The sequence below is a fragment of the Pristiophorus japonicus genome, chromosome 23, assembly GCF_044704955.1.
Source record: "Pristiophorus japonicus isolate sPriJap1 chromosome 23, sPriJap1.hap1, whole genome shotgun sequence".
Classification (NCBI taxonomy): domain Eukaryota; kingdom Metazoa; phylum Chordata; class Chondrichthyes; family Pristiophoridae; genus Pristiophorus; species Pristiophorus japonicus.
The window spans coordinates 50,217,789-50,234,634 of record NC_091999.1 but is presented as its reverse complement, the minus strand read 5'-3'; the positions used below and the strand labels follow the sequence as shown (position 1 = coordinate 50,234,634).

Sequence of the window (16,846 nt, the reverse complement as noted above, 5' to 3'; positions counted from 1 at the left end):
AGGTCCATATTCAACTCCCACCTGAATATATCTAACGAACTGGCATCAACAACTCTCTGCGGAAAAGAATTCCACAGGAGAGCAACTCTCTGAGTGAAGTAGTTTCTCCTCATCTCGGTCCTAAATGGCTTACCCCTCAACCTTAGACTCTGACCTCTAGTTCTGAACTCCCCCAACATCGTGCACATTCTTCCGGCATTTAACCTGTCCAGACCCGTCAGAATTTTGTATGTTTGTAGGAGATCCCCTCTCATTCTTCTAAACTCCAGCGAACAGACGCCCAGTCGATCCAGTCTCTCCTCAGATGTCAGTCCTACCATCCCGGGCATCAGTCTGGTGAACCTGCGCTGCACTCCCTCAATAGCAAGAACTTCCTTCCTCAGATTAGGAGACCAAAATTGAACACAATATTCCAAGAGAGGCCTCACCAAGGCCCTGTAGAGCTGCAGGAAGACTTCCCTGCTCCTATACTCAAAACCCCTAGCTGTGAACGCCCAAATGTCATTTGCCTTCTTCACCACTTGCTGCACCTGCATTTCAAGCTTCAATGACTTATGTACCATGACACGCAGGTCTTGTTGCACCTCTCCTTTACATAATCTGCCACCATTCAGATAATATTCTGGCTTCACGTTTTTGCCACCAAATTGGATAACCACATATTTTTCCACATTATACTGCATCTGTGATGCATTTGCTTACTCACCTAACCTGTCCGAGTCATCCTGCAGTCTCTTAGCATCCTCCTCACAGGTCACACCACCACCCAGCTAAGTGTCATCTGCAAGCTTGTAGATATTACTCTCAATTCCTGCATCTAAATCATTGATGTATATTGTAAATATCTGGGATCCCAGCACTGACCCCTGTGGCACCCCACTAGTCACTGCCTGCAATTCTGAAAAGGACACGTTTAACCCGACTCTCTGCTTCCTGTCTGCTAACCATTTCTCTATCCACGTCAATACATTGCCCCCAATACCATGTGCTTTACTTTGCACACCAATCTCTTGTGTGGTACCTTGTCACAAGCCTTTTGAAAGTCCAAATACATCACATCCACTGGTTCTCCCTTGTCCACTCCACTAGTTGAGTCCTCAAAAATTCTAAAAGATTCTTCAAGCATGATTTCCCTTTCCTAAATGCATGCAGACTTGGAGCGCTCCTTTCACTGATTTCCAAATGCCGCTAATTCATCTTTAACAATTGATTCCAACATTTCCCCCAGTACTTATGTCAGGCTAATTGGTCTATAATTTCCCCTTTTCTCTCTCCCTCCTTTTTTAAACAGTGGTGTTACATTAACTACCCTCCAGTCCATAGGAACTAATCCAGAGTCGATAGACTGTTGGAAAATTATCATCGACGCAGCCATTATTTCTAGGGTCACTTCCGTAAGTACTCGTGGGATGCAGACTATCAGGCCCTGGGAATTTATCGGCCTTCAATCCTGTCAATTTCCCTTACACAATTTCCTGTCCAATAAGAATTTCCTTCAGTTCCTCCTTCTCGATAGACCATCGAGAAGGAGGAACTAATATTTCTGAAACCTTATTTGTGTCTTCCTCAGTGAAGACAGAACAAAAGTATTTGTTCAATTTGTCTGCCATTTCTTTGTTTCCCATTATAAATTCACTTGATTCTGATTGAAAGAGGCCTACGTTTGTCTTCACTAATCTTTTCCTCTTTTCATATCTATAGAAGCTTTTGCAGTCAGTTTTTATGTTCCCAGAAAGCTTCCTCTCATAATCAATATTCCACGGTCCGAAATTGACCCTTCGTCCTCCTCTGCTGAAATTTAAATTTCTCCCAGTCCTCAGGTTTGCTGCTTTTTCTGGCCATGTCCAACAGGCACATTCCTATTTATGCTTTTGTTGATTCCAAAAGTTAGTAGAATCTCCATGAACATAACTGGGATTCACCTTTTGTTTGGTCGGCCTGGTCCAAATGTTCCCAGGGTCACATGCTAAACGCGTGCACCCCTGGGATATGTGGACGTTTATGCCTGCGTACCTGTAGAGGCCCAGGAGCACCAGTGTTCGAACTTCCGTGACCATCAGTTAGGTTCGTATTTTCTTGTCGTTCAGAGGCATTCGACCATGGGAAAGCTCTGACCGCAAATTCAGGCCAATAATATTCGATAGAGACAGATCGATAGAAGGAGTAATGGATACAGATAGATGGAGAGATAAACAGATTTAGATAGCAACATATAAATAAAGTTAGATAGAGAGATAGATAGATTATGGAGATACATAAATATGTAGATAATGGTAGAAGGATTCTGTGATAGAGATATTAATCGATGCATCAACAGCAACATACATAGAAAGATGGAAATTGATGGATGGTTGGATAGATATGCATATGGTTAAACGGTACTTATAGTGATACGCGGTAAGATAAATCAACAGAAAACAAATTTATGAGTACGTAACATTGATAGATGAACGTAATCATTCGTTCTTGATGGACACATAAGCTAAGTTTGGAATGATTTCACTTCAGGCAAGTTCAATCTGCTATAATTTGTAGCCTATTTGCTCAGTCGCAACAACTGGACAAACACTGTTGCTCCTGATGTCCGTGTCTTCAGCACATTCTCTCCGTACTTAAAGTGGAAAAGCAGATGGTGAGTTCTTACACTCTAACTCAGACCCTGCTGATGTGAGCGTGTGGGTTACTGTTTCGAGCATGTTACACAGTGCAGCAGCGCGATCGCCATTCAAAGCTCTGAGACCTGAAAATGTACAGCAAGGGATTGAGGAAGGCAATGAATGAAGGGAGGGTCCAGTTGTAAAATTTACTATTGCCCCTGTAAAAAAACTGGGAATGGATTCGCTGGATCTAGCAAATCCTTAATCTCAAAATACAATCAAAATACAGTTCAAGGATGTGATAAGGGTCAAAGCAGAAAAGAAGCACCAAAATTACACGAATGTATTTCAGCACTTTCTTCTTCATCAGCTCTATAGATTCCTTCTCAGCTCCCACTTCTATCATTACTTTTGCGGTTAGAGTATAGCAGATCAACAACATCAGGATCGGAAATAATTTAATTTAAAAAAATTGCATGAAAATTTGCCACGATAATTGCATATATTTGCATGAAACCTTATCTGCTAATTCTCATTATGAAAAGGCTATCAGGCTCAGGTCCAACACTGCCACCCAAATTGCATAGACTAGAATGAGGTAGCATCAAGGCCTTCACCAGACATGAGACCTAATGTGGTGGACAAAAAAATATATTGGTCAAGGAGATGGGGTAGCGTTGCTGGTTAAAGAGGAGATTAAAGCAATAGTAAAGAAGGACATTAGCTTGGATGAAGCGGAATCTGTATGGGTAGAGCTGCGGAACACCAAAGGGCAGAAAACGCTAGTGGAATTTGTGTACGGACCACCAAACAGTCATAGTGAGGTTGGGGTGGCATCAAACTGGAAATTAGGGATGCGTGCAATAAAGGTACAGCAGTTAGCATGGGTGACTTTAATTTACATATAGATTGGGCTAACCAAACTGGTAGCAATATGGTGGAGGAGGATTTCCTGGAGTGTATAAGGGATGGTTTTCTAGACCAATATGTCGAGGAACGAACCAGAGAGCTGGCCATCCTAGATTGTGTAATGAGAGAGGATTAATTAGCAATCTTGTTCTACGAGGCCACTTGGGGAAGAGCGACCTTAATGTGATATAATTCTTCATTAAGATGGAGAGTGACACAGTTAATTCAGAGAATAAAGTCCTGAAATTAAAGAATGTTAATTTCGATGGAATGAAACGTGGATTGGCTAGGATAGACTGGCGAATGATATTTAAAGGGTTGACAGTGGATAGGCAATTGCAGACTTTTAAAGATCACATGGATGAAATTCAATAATTACACATCCCTGTCTGGCATATAAATAAAACGGGGAAATTGGCTCAACCGTAGCTATCAAGTGAAATTAGGGATTGTGTTAAATCCAAGGAAGAGGCATATAAACTAGCCAGAAAAGCAGCAAACCTGAGCACTGGGAGAAATTTAGAATTCAGCAGAGGAGGACAAAGGATTTAATTAGGAGGGGGCAACTAGAGTATGAGAGGATGCTTGCCGAGAACATGAAAACTGACTGCAAAGCTTCGATAGATATGTAAAGAGAAAAAAATTAGTTAGGACAAATATAGTTCCCTTGCAGTCAGAATCAGGTGTTAGGGAAATTGATGGGATTGACGGCCGATAAAACACCAGGGACTGATATTCTGCATCCCTGAGTATTTAAGGAAGTTGCCCTAGAAATAATGGATGAATTGGTGTTCATTTTCCAACATTCTATAGATTCTAGATCAGTTCCTATGGATTGGAGGATAGCTAATGTAACCCCACGTTTTAAAAAAGGTGGGAGAGAGAATACAGGGAATTATAGACCGGTTAGCCTGACATCGGTAGTGGGAAAAATGTTGAAATCCATCGTTGAAGATGTAATAGCAGCGCATTTGGAAAGCAGTGACAGGATCGGTCCAAGTCAGCATGGATTAATGAAAGGGAAATCAGGTTTGCCAAATCGTCTAGAAGTTTTTTAGGATGTAACCAGTAGCGTGGACAAGGGAGAACCAGTGGTTGTGGTGTATTTGGACTTTCAAACGGTTTTTGGCCAGGTCCCACATCAGAGATTAGTGTGTAAAAATTAAAGCACATGGTATTGGGGGTAATGTATTGACGTAGATAGAGAATTGATTGGCAGACAGGAAGCAAAGAGTAGGAATAAACGGTTCCTTTTCAGAATTGCAGACAGTGACGAGTGGGGTACCTCAAGGTTCAGTGCTGGGACCTCAGCTAGTTACGATATACATTAATGATTTAGACGAAGGAATTGAAAATAATATTTCCAAGTTTGCAGATGACACTAAGTTGGATGGCAGTGTGAACTGTGAGGAGGATGGTAACAGGCTGCAGGGTGACTTGGACAGGTTAGGTGAGTGGGCAAATGCATGGCATTTGCAGTATAATATAGATAAATGTGAGGTTATCCACTTTGGTGACAAAAACAGGGAAGCAAAATATTATCTGAATGGTGACAAATAAGAAAAATGGAGGTGCAACGACACCTGGGTGTCATGGTACATTAGTTATTGAAAGTTGGCATGAAGGTTCAGCAAGCGGTGAATGGCATGTTGGCCTTCATAGCGAAAGTTATTGAATATAGGAGCAGTGAGGTCTTACTGAAGTTGTACAGGGCCTTGGTGAGGCCGCACCTTGACTTTTGTGTAGAGTTTTGGTCTCCTTACCTGAGGAAGGACATTCTTGCTTTTGAGGGAGTGCAGCGACGGTTCAAAAGACAGATTCGCGGGATGGCAGAACTGATATATGAAGAAAGACTGGATCGACTAGACATATATTCACTGGAATTTAGAAGAATGAGAGGGGATCTCATAGAAACATGCTAAATTCTGATGGGATTGGACAGGTTAGATGCAAGAAGTATGGTCCCGATCTTGTGGAAGTCCAGCAACATGAGTCTAAGAATAAGGGGTAAGCCAATTAGGACCGAGATGAGGAGAAACGTCTTCACTCAGAGAAATGTGAACCTGTGGAATTCTCTACCACAGAAAGTTGTTGAGGCCAGTTGGTTAGACATATTCAAAAGGGACTTAGATGAGGCACTTGCAGCTAAAGGGATCAAGGGGTATGGAGAGAAAGCAGGAATGGGGTAATGAAGTTGCATGATCAGCCATGATCATATTGAATGGTGGTGCAGGCTCGAAGGGCCGAATGACCTACTTTTGCACCTATTTTCTATGTTTCCATGTAATAGCAATGCAGGTCATGAAAAGTGCGTTGCCATAAAGATTGATTGGACGCAAGAGGGCACTGACATCACGGAATTACTCCATAATCTGCTTCCAAGGATAAATTGTATAAGAGAAAGTATAGAGACCAGGATAATCAAGAAGTCGGTGCTCATTAAATCCAGAAGGAGGACATCACTTGCTTGTGAGACCTTCTTCATTCGTACGATGTGCCACAGTGCACTTGAGGTCCCGGTAATGCCCGATACAAGCACTAATACAAGGAAACAGGGAAGGACGATGGTTTTGTTCTGTGCCACTTCGTCATAGGCGTTGTCCATCGAGGGCCCAGTCTGATTGGATGAGTTGATCTCCGACCCTGATCTGTTGACTTGCGTTCCAACTCTCAAAACTAACCATTTGATGTTGTGGCAAATAATATAGAGCAACCGATCAAAATTTGGGGTAAATTAAAGATATATTCTCCAAAAACAGTTGATACTGCAATGTAAGGTTATTTGTTGTTGAAGTTATCAGTTGCTTCTCCACCATGTTAATCCGATCTCACTGGGTTTGACTGGTTGAAGTTACCTCCTTTTTGAGAAATTAACCAGGTGGGTCCATGAGAGCCAAACATATGAAGTAGTGAATATGGATTTTCGCTAGGCTTTTGATAAGGTCTCACATGGCAAACTGATCACAAAAGTAAAAACTCTTGCGATACAGGGCAAAGTGGCAAGTTGGACCAAAAATTGGCTCAGAGGCAGGAAGCAATGGGTAACGGTTGATGGGTGTTTTCGTGGCTGGAAGGATCTTTCCAGTGGGGTTCCACAGGGCTCAGTACTAGATCTCAACGTTTTGTGATATACATCAATGATCTAGACTTGAATATGGGGGTATGATTGAGAAGTTTGCAGATGATACTAAAACTGGCTATATGGTTGGTAATGAAGAGGGAAGTTGCGTAATGCAGGAAGATATCAATCAACTGGTCAGGGGGGCAGAATAGTGCAAATTTGTATTGAATCCAGAGAACTGTGAGGTAATGCATTTGAGGATGGCTATCAAGGAACGGAAATACACTTTAAATGGTTGGAAACTGAGAAGTGTAGACGAACAAAGAGACTTTGGATGTCCAAAGTGCATGTCCACAGATCCCTGAAGGTAATAGACCAGGTAGATAAGCTGGTTAAGAAGGCTTACGGAATGCTTGCCTTTATTTGGCAAAGCAAAGCATACAAGAAAGGTGGTTTATGTTTGAACTGTATAAAATACTGGTTAGGCCACAGCTGTAGTAGTGAGTGCAGTTCTGGTCACCACATTACAGGAAGGACGTGATTGCACTCGAGAGGGTATAGAGGCGATTTAGGAGGATATTGGTAGCAGTGGAGAATATTAGCTGTGAGTACAGATTGGATTGGCTAAATTTGTTTTCCTAGGAACAGACGAGGCTGAGCGGAGAACTGATTGAGGTGTATTCAATTATGAGGGGCCAAGATAGAATAGGTAGAAAGGGTCTATTTCCCATAGCAGAGGGGTCGACATACAGCGGGCATAAATTTAAAGTAATTGGTAGAAGGTTTAGAGGGCAGTTGAGGGGAATTTCTTAATGCAGAGAGCTTCGGAGGTCTGGAACTCACTGGCTGAAAGTGTGGTATAGGGCGCAACCCTCACCACATTTACAAAGTACTTGAATGTGCAGTTGAAGTATCGTAACCTGCAGGGTTACGGACCAAGGATGGGAAGTGGGATTTGGCTGGTTTGCCTCTGATTGACCGGCATAGTCACGATGGGAGGAAATGGCCTCCTTCCGTGCTGTAAACTTTTGTGATTCTATGATGTTCCTCTCTGAAATCTTTGGAAACCAGTAGATACAAGAGATCCCTGAGGTTCCAGCATGCATAATTTCACACATCAAGGAGGAAATTGCATCCTGTAAATGGACGGATATGATTAAAGTTATTGAAATACTGAAAATAATGTCATCCTATACGTGAGAAAGCGAGATATCTGTGCACTGACTAATATCTAAGTCCCTCTCTCTCCGCATGTTAACTGTATATTTACAGATGTCTCGATGACCCCCACCTCTCTCGCAGGAAAACATATTTACATTGACTGGTGTCTCCCAGTCTCTTTCACTCAAGAAATGTTTGTACACTGCTGGTATCTCTCAGTCCCTTCCCAACTCAGGGAGATTTCTATAGACTGGCTGGTGTCCCTCAGTCCCTGCTCGCACAAGAGATATCTGTGCAGTGCCTGGCGTCTCAGTCTCCTCTCTCTGAGAGAGATAGATATGCACTGGCTCCTGTCTCTCCATCCCTGTCAAGCATGGAGGTATCAATATATCGACTGTTGTCCTCATTCCCCTATCCCTCATGGCTATACCTGCATACTCAAGAGATATCTGGACACTGACGGGTTTCTCTCTGTCTGATGTCCTGAGGAGCTATCTGTACAATGGACGGTTTATCTCTGTCCCTCTCCTTCATGGAGATATCAGAATATTGACTGATGTCCCTCAGTTCCACTCCACAGGGAGATATCTGTACATTGACTGATTTCTCTCACTCCCTCTCCTTCAGGGGGAGATCTCGACATTGATTGGTATCCATATGACTTCCCTCCTCAGGGACATATCAGTACATCGACTGGTGTCTCAGTCTGAAACCCTCATGGTAATATCTGCACGGTGACGGGTGCCTCTTAGTCCCTGCTTGCTCAGGTAGATATCGATCGATTGATCTATCTATCTATCTATCTATCTATCTATCTATCTATCTATCTATCTATCTATCTATCTATCTATCTATCTATCTATCTATCTATCTATCTATCTATCTATCTATCTATCTATCTATCTATCTATCTATCTATCTATCTATCTATCTATCTATCTATCTATCTATCTATCTATCTACCTATCTCTCTATCTATCTATCGATTACTCTATAAGGAGAGATTGAGTAGACTACTCCTATATCCTCTAGAGTTACGAAGAATAAAATGTCATATAAAAACTACAACATTCATCCAGGGCTTTACAGGGTAGACGCAGGGAAGATCTGGCAGGAGAGTCTAGAACTAGGCTTTCACTATCTCAGGATAAACCAGGACTTAGATGAAAAGAAATGTCTTCACAGAGGGGGGTGATTCTTTGGAATTCTCTGCTCAAGAGGGCAGTGGAGGCATACTCGTTCAGTATATTCAATGCACATGTCGATAGATTGTCGGATAATAAGTGAATCAAGGGATTCTTGATAGTGCTGGAAAGTGCAGTTGAGGTACAAGATCAGCCATTACCATACTGAAGGGCGGAGAGGCTCGCAGGGCCAAATGGCCTCTTGCTGCTCCGATTTTTTTTGTTATTATGTATCCCTGCATTGTGCCTCACTGATTTTCATTTGAATATAATTTCTGATGTGACTCGTAATGTACATCCACGGTTTTAAGGACTGTTGAGATAGTGTCCACTTGATCCTGAGACATAGCATCACATCCAGCAACAAGGAAAGGAGATGAAGGTCGGTCTGATTCAGACTGGATGAGCAAGTTGTTTACATTCTTTAATTACAGTGTGCCAAATGTACATTTATCAAGTGTCAATACACCCTGCTGTTTCCATCTCCTGACCCTCGCCCCTCTCCTGCATTATGTTATTGCAGACTCTGGTCACCAGTCCCACCATGCAGTGCATTACATGTCAGTACAAAATGACATTTCCATAACTTGATTTTGAAATTGTAACTTTTCCACACACACAACTCGAACTGCAAACAGCGCTCATTTTCTCTTCAAGGACATTCCTTTCATTAATATGTTGCTTTCAACATGATATTTACCTATCTACCGAGCTATCTGTGTGCCCTATCAATATCTATCTTTCAGTCTGTCTATATATCTATAGATTCTTCTAGCCCTCTTTGTCTATCTGTCTAACTATCTATCTGTTAGTCAGTCTGTCAGTCTGTCTATCAGTCTGTCTGTCGGTATGTCTGTCTATCTATCTATGTATGTATCAGTCGATCTATGTAACTATCAATCTACTTGGCTGTCTGTCTATCTTTCTATCTGCCTAGCTGGCAGATTATCCCTCTCTATTTCTATCACTCTATCCATCAATCTATCAATCAATCAATCAATCAATCAATCTATCTATCTATCTATCTCTCTATCTATCTATCTATCTATCTATCTATCTATCTATCTATCTGTCTATCTATCTATCTATCTATCTATCTATCTATCTATCTATCTATCTATCTATCTATCTTTCCATCTCTAGATCTAGGAATTTATCTCTTTTTCAATATCTTTATTCGTTTATAATTGTAGCGCCCCCTACTGCTTTCTTAATTTTTTAACGCATGGAATAGTATGTTCTTTAATAATTGTTGCGCCCCCTGCCTCCCTCTGACTGATTTGCCGCAAGACAAACGACGCTCTGTATACATTTAGCAACGCCCACTGCCATATGACAGACTTACTGCAAGAGAACGGACACTCTACAAACAAAGATACGAGCATACATGCAATGATGGAAAGGTTAAGACCATCTGGTTCATTGAGCCTGTCCCACGCCGCCCGAAACCATGTGATCTCCTGGAAGTAGCAAAAGTCTGATTAAAAACCCAGGCCAATTTGGGGGAAGAAATTTGGCAAATTCTTCTCTGATCCATCTAGATGATCGAAACTAGTCCAGGTGATTACTCTGGCCTTGAATTCCCTGCAGTACCTCCCATTCTATAACATGTGATCTCTACCGCAGCCAGAAACAAATCCTGCTTTCACTTGAGGAATTCAGTGAGTCTGCATTCATTACATGAAACGACAGATTGTACAGTGGTCTACTATCTTCTGGGAAAAGATCCACCTCCTGACATCTAACCTAGATCTAGTCCTATACAACTTAAATGTGTGATACCTGGTCCAACCTAACCTATTTAATTGAAATTAACTATCGGTTGGAAAACCTTCTATTTCCTTCATTATTATATAAAACTCAATCAGATCCCCCCTAAGTCTACGCTGATCTAAGGAATTGAGTACCAACTCATTCAACCTATATTGGTAATTAAAATGCTTTATACTTGGAAATAGCCTCGTGACCCTCTTGTTCTCCTTTTCAGAGTGTCAATATCACCTATCATGTGAGGAGGACAAAACTGGACACAGTATTCAAAGCTCGGTCTGATTAAGGCCTTGTTCAAGGACATAACAGTATACGTCCTATTATAATCAAAAGTCATTTGGATACACCCCGATGCCTTATTTGCTGTAACTATAACTGCACGGCATTGCTCATGTAACTTTAAGGATGTATGTACTAGAATGCGCAATTCCATTTCTATCTGCGCCAACTTTAATACCTTTCCCTGGAGGGTGTAAGAATGTGAACATTTGCCCTAACTACATGCATAAATATGCACTTATCTAAGTTGTACATAATTTTCCAGCCTTGAGCATAATCTCCCAGCACATTAAGATCTGCCTGAAGCAGTCGAGCATCTGCTATAATTCAAAATCTCACTCAGATCTTGGTATCATCTGCAAATTTAAAAGTTTTGCGCGCAATCCCAAAATCTAGATCATTATTAAAAATAGTAAAACACAATATACCCAACACTGACCCCTGCGGGACACCACGGGTGACCAGTCGACAATCAGATTCAAATCCATCAATTATTACTTTTTGACTGTTTCCTGCCAGCCAGTTCTGAATCCAACTCAATATATTTCAACGTATACCAGAGGGTCCGATCTTATACAAAAGCCTTTTGTGCGGTATTTTTCAAAATGTTTTGGGAAATCTGAGTGGACAATGTCTACTGGGCTTCCCTGATCCACAAACTTCGTAACTGTTTCAAAAAATACAATTAGATTTGTGAGATACTATCTCTTTTTTATGAAGTCATATTGGTATGCCTAAAATGTCCCTCCCTATCCAAGTATTCTTAAATCCCTTATGTTTGCTTCAAGCATCTTACATATTACTGATGTTAAACTGATGGGCCTATAGTTGCCCGAGTCTGTCTTGTCACCTATTTCAAAAATGGGGTCTGCATTAGTCTCCATCCAATCTGTAGGAACCATTCAAGAGAGCAGTGAGCTATTATAAATACAGGCCAACAGCTCTCACAGCTCATGTCCTATCTCCCAGACGACCATCAGGTGGATATCATCCAGCGCGGCTGCTCTATCTATTTTCAAGTTCTTAATTATTTTTACCCTAACGTTTTTATCTTTGGTAATGCTGCTAACAAAACTAGTAGAATTAAATTCTAATATTCGAGAATCATTTTCAAGGGTGAAGACTGATGCAAAGTACAAATGTAATATTTCCACCATTCTTAGTGATTCCTTTGAAACCTGCCCTTGAACACCCTTCAGTGGCCCAATACAATCTTTGATAAGTCTCTGATTCACCACGTAAAGAAAAATGCTGATCCCATTACTGCCACAGTTGTCTACAAACCATTAGTCCATTAGTGTTTGATGATGTGATAGCAGCCATCATTTTATTTAGCTGTTTCCTGTATTCAACCCTGTTTATTTGAGTATTGCATGTTTTAATTGATAAAACACGTTTCTGTTTACATCTTATTTGTCTGTCTAGTTGTACCATCCCGATTATTGATTTATCGGATGATGAGGGATGTGCTTTATAATTTTAGCACCCCTTCTGCCGTATGACGGTTTGCTGCAGAACAAGGGGTGCTCTGTCCAAAGATAGCACCACCTACTACACTATGACTGCTTTATTGCAGGATGGGAGACAAAAGTTATCATTAGATCGCACAACTGCTTTCTCCCATTGAGATAATTTGGGTCTGATTAAGGAACATAACAAACCATTAGAAATAGGAGCAGGAGTAGGCCCTATGCCTCTCGAGCCTGCTCTGCCATTCAATAAATTCATGATTGATCATCGAACTCAACTCCACTTTCCTGCACAATCTTCATATCCCCAGATTCCCCATAGACTCCAAAAATCTATCCACCTCAGTCTTGAATATATTCAGAGATTCGGGATCCACAGCCCGATGAGGCCGAGAATTCAAAAGATTCACAACCCTCTGAGTGAAGAAATTCCTCCTCATCTCGATCCTAAATGGGCTTCCCCTTATCCTGAGACTGTGCCCCATAGTTCAAAAGAAAACACCAGGAATTGAACTCGGACCTCTATGCTGTGTATGGTTTTATGCCATCTTCGAATGTCCAGATGGAGATTTACATTATATTTTCCTTAGAAAGATACGGAAGTCTTTTTTCCCCTGCCACATGCTGCAATATTCATTGGAAGTTATTGTAATGTAGAAAAGGTGAACTCGAAAATGGCTGCCTTAATTTGTTTGTTTCAATGACCGTAGCTCACAATAAAATTGCATAATCTGATTGGCTCACTGGGGATTAACATTCGGTATAACTAAGGGATCATTAGAATGAGCCACATCTCATATTGGAGCTACTGTCTCCAGCAATTCGTTTCTCACAGAGAATGCACGCACCTGGAAACAGTCCAATACTTGCCATTTACTATCCGCTTCTCGCTGCTGTCGGTGTTCCAGGTAAGGTATTACAGCAAGTCATTGGTTGTTAAGGATATCACGGTTTCTGCTGATGATCTGCATCTTTACCCGATTTGGCATTTTGTGTTTCGAGATTTTGCTTCACAGCCGCTTTGTTCATTGTGTTCTGATGAAAGATCACTGATCTGCTACATTAACTCATTTTCTCTCTCCACAGATGTTGCTTGACCTTCCAGGTTTTCTGGTCTCATTTCAAATCTCCCTGAGTCAGAGTATGTGTCTTCTGTATCCCTGTTCAGTGTGACATTTTATTGGAATTGTAAAGTTCCCCGGGTGTCCAAAGCAAAATTTATTACAACATTATTCTGCATCAGCGTGACTTCGTGTCCCAGATCTATATTCGCACTGCCTTCAGCTAATAATCTCTGTTCAAGTCAAAAGTCGTTATTTTTAAAAAGTAAGAATCGTGTGACTAATGCAAAAATATGAAGTGAACCGATGCGACAATGATCAGTCAATAATGTGTGTCTTGATATGTATTTCCCGCCACTTTTTATCAGTACAGTTAATTCTGGTGATCAAACACAGGTTCACAAATGCTGTCGACGGACAAATGTCCAGAAATGATGCGTGTAAAGGGTTATTAAAATGCATCTATTTCTGACTATTGCGTTGAAACGATACTAAAATCAACTGTGTGGTTGATAATGAAGAATAAAGGTGCAGACAGCAGGAAAATGTCTATCAACGGGTCAGGTGGGCAGAACAGTGGCAAATTGAATTTAATCCAGAGGTTTGTGAGGTAATGCATTTGGGGAAGGTTGACAAGGAAAGGCAATACACATTAAATGGTTCACTGAGAAGTGTCGAGGGACAAAGAGACGTTGGAGTGCATGTCCACAGATCCCTGAAGTTAGTAGGACAGGTAGATAAGGTGATTAATAAGGCATAATTAAAGCTTGCATTTATTAGCCGCGGCATAAAATTCAAGAGCAGGGGGGGCTTATGCGTCAACTGTATAAAACACTGGTTAGGCCACAGCTGAAGTATTGTGTGCAGTTCTGGTCACCGCATTGCAGGAAGGAGATGATTGAACTGGAGATTTACGAGCATGTTGCCGGTAGTGGGGAATATTAGCCACGAGGACAGATTGGATAGGCTGGATTTGTTTTTCTTGGAACAGAGGGGAAACTTCATTGATGTGTTTAAAGTTATGACGGGCCTAGATATAGTGGATAGAAAGGGTTAATTGCCATTAGCAGAGGGATCAACAACCAGGATACATCAATTTAAAATAATTAAAAGTTTTAAAGGGGATTTGAGGGGAATTTCTTCATGCAGAGAGTTCTGGAACTCACTGCCTGAAAGGATGGTAGAGGCAGAACACCTCACCACATTTAAAAAGTACTTGGATATGCACCATAGGTGCCGTAACCTGCAGGATTACAGACCTAGAGCTGGAACGTGTGATTAAGCTGAAAAGCTTCTTGTTGGTCGAGGGCCTTAAATGGCCTCCTTCCGTGCTGTAAGCTTCTATGAATCTATGAGTCTATATGATCGAATTTCTGAACTGATTGAGTGATTGCATGATTGACGTGTGATTTTAGCCATGCAATTATTGAAGGGATATTCTGAGTCATTAAATGGATGGCAATCAGTGAACGATAAACGGTTGTAGTCACGAAGTTGCACCTAAAACTCCTTGGCCTGTTCTCACTGTCCTGCTCCTCATTCATTGCTTTAGTCCGCCCACGCTCCTTCACTTTCGCTGTTCCTGCTTCCCTTCCTCAAACATTATTCAAATCTTAACAGATCAATCTCTGCCGACAGGTCACTGAATCATTCCCATCGCGAGGCTGAAATATGATCAAAATAAATAAACATCAAGGAGGAGTGATACTTAATGTTACTGTTTTCTTTTCTGTCTATTTCCTGCAGCTAACTTGGTGATAATTGTGATCCTGTCCCGAGGAAAGTGCGGTCTTTCCAGATGTATCACTTAGTACCTGCTGTCCATGGCAGTGGCAGATCTCCTGGTCATTATCACCGCTGTGATATTAAACCGGATCAGTGGAATTTATTTTCAATTTAGTCTGCTGTCCACTACTCCAGGCTGTACTATAACATCTATCCTAATTTATGTAGCCACGGATAGTTCCATCTGGTTAACAGTCGCTTTCACCTTCGATCGATTTGTGGCGATATGATGCCAGAAACTGAAAACAAAATATTGCACTGAGAAAAGTGCAGCTCTGATTATAGTCATGGTCGGTGCCCTGGCTGTTTAAAAAAACATCACTTCTTATCTCACTTATGAACCTATGTTCATAACTGACAATGTCCCATGGTTATGTAACATCAAAGTAATATTTTATCGTTCTCCTCTATGGATAGTATATGAATGGATTGACAGAATTTTAACGCCATGACTTTCTCCTGATATTGCTGCTCAATGCTCTGACCGTCAGACATATTCTAGCGACGAGCAGAACCCGCAGAAGGCTCCGGGCCCACATCAATGGAGAGAATCAAAGCGACCCAGAGTTGGAGAGCCGGAGAAAATTAATCGTTTTACACTTTACCATCTCGGGCAGTTTCATCCTATTATGGACAGTGTACGTTGTAAATTTCTTGTATGTCCGAATTACAAAGAATAATTATTTCTCAGGTTCCAATTTCAAAGACCCAAAATGTATTCTCCAAGAAACCGGAAATAGTCTTCAGCTTTTGAGTTCCTGCACAAACACGTGTATTTATGGAGTGATCCAGAGTAAATTCAGAGAGGAGTTAATGGATGCGCTGAAATATCCAATTAATCTCATTATAAAATTAATCAAATTATAAAAATGTATTTTCGTGTTAATTCTGCATTACATCACACCCAGTGGGCCATCCTGTCCTGTCAGTTCTGAACCAGCTTTGTCCAGCTCCATCAGCCCCAATAACATGGCCCATCTCGACATCCAAGTCTGAGAAATTGAATATCTCGACATCCACATGCGCGATATCGTACATCTTGACATCCATGTGTGAGAAATCGTACAACTGATTTGCGTGTAATTAAGATTATATTTAATCAGAGGGCCCTTTTTCAGTACTGCCGGCGGTTTGTTTCCTCAGAGTAGTATTATCAAACCAATGCTAACAGATACTTTTCCATTCTATCGTGCTCTCAAGAATCACCATCGGCTCACTGCATTACAACAGTGACTACACTTTCAAAAAGTATTTCACTGGCTGTAAAGCGCTTTGAGACTTCCACTCGTTGTAAAAGGTGCTATATAAATCCAGTACTTTCTTTCTTTCCTTCTTAGAGTCAGGATTATGCGACTATGTGACAACCAGTTGTTATCCTGTAGAGACCGCTCTGAATATCCTTGATCCATAACTCTCAGGACTATTGCGAGTGGTGGATCATGGCAGCAGTCTCTGTGATCCTGCGAAAAATAGAGACAAAATTTAGTCACTTGGACAAGTATGGATTAATTAAAGGACGCCAGTATGCAGTTGTTAAAGGTAAATTGTGTTTAAATAACTTGATTGAGTT

The 16,846-nt window shown here is 41.2% G+C and overlaps 1 pseudogene; it reads left to right on the top strand.

Moving 5' to 3' along the window:
- Positions 1-13,268: 13,268 nt before the first annotated feature.
- On the top strand, positions 13,269-16,143 carry LOC139235533 (probable G-protein coupled receptor 139; annotated as a pseudogene).
- The last annotated feature ends 703 nt before the right edge of the window (positions 16,144-16,846 follow it).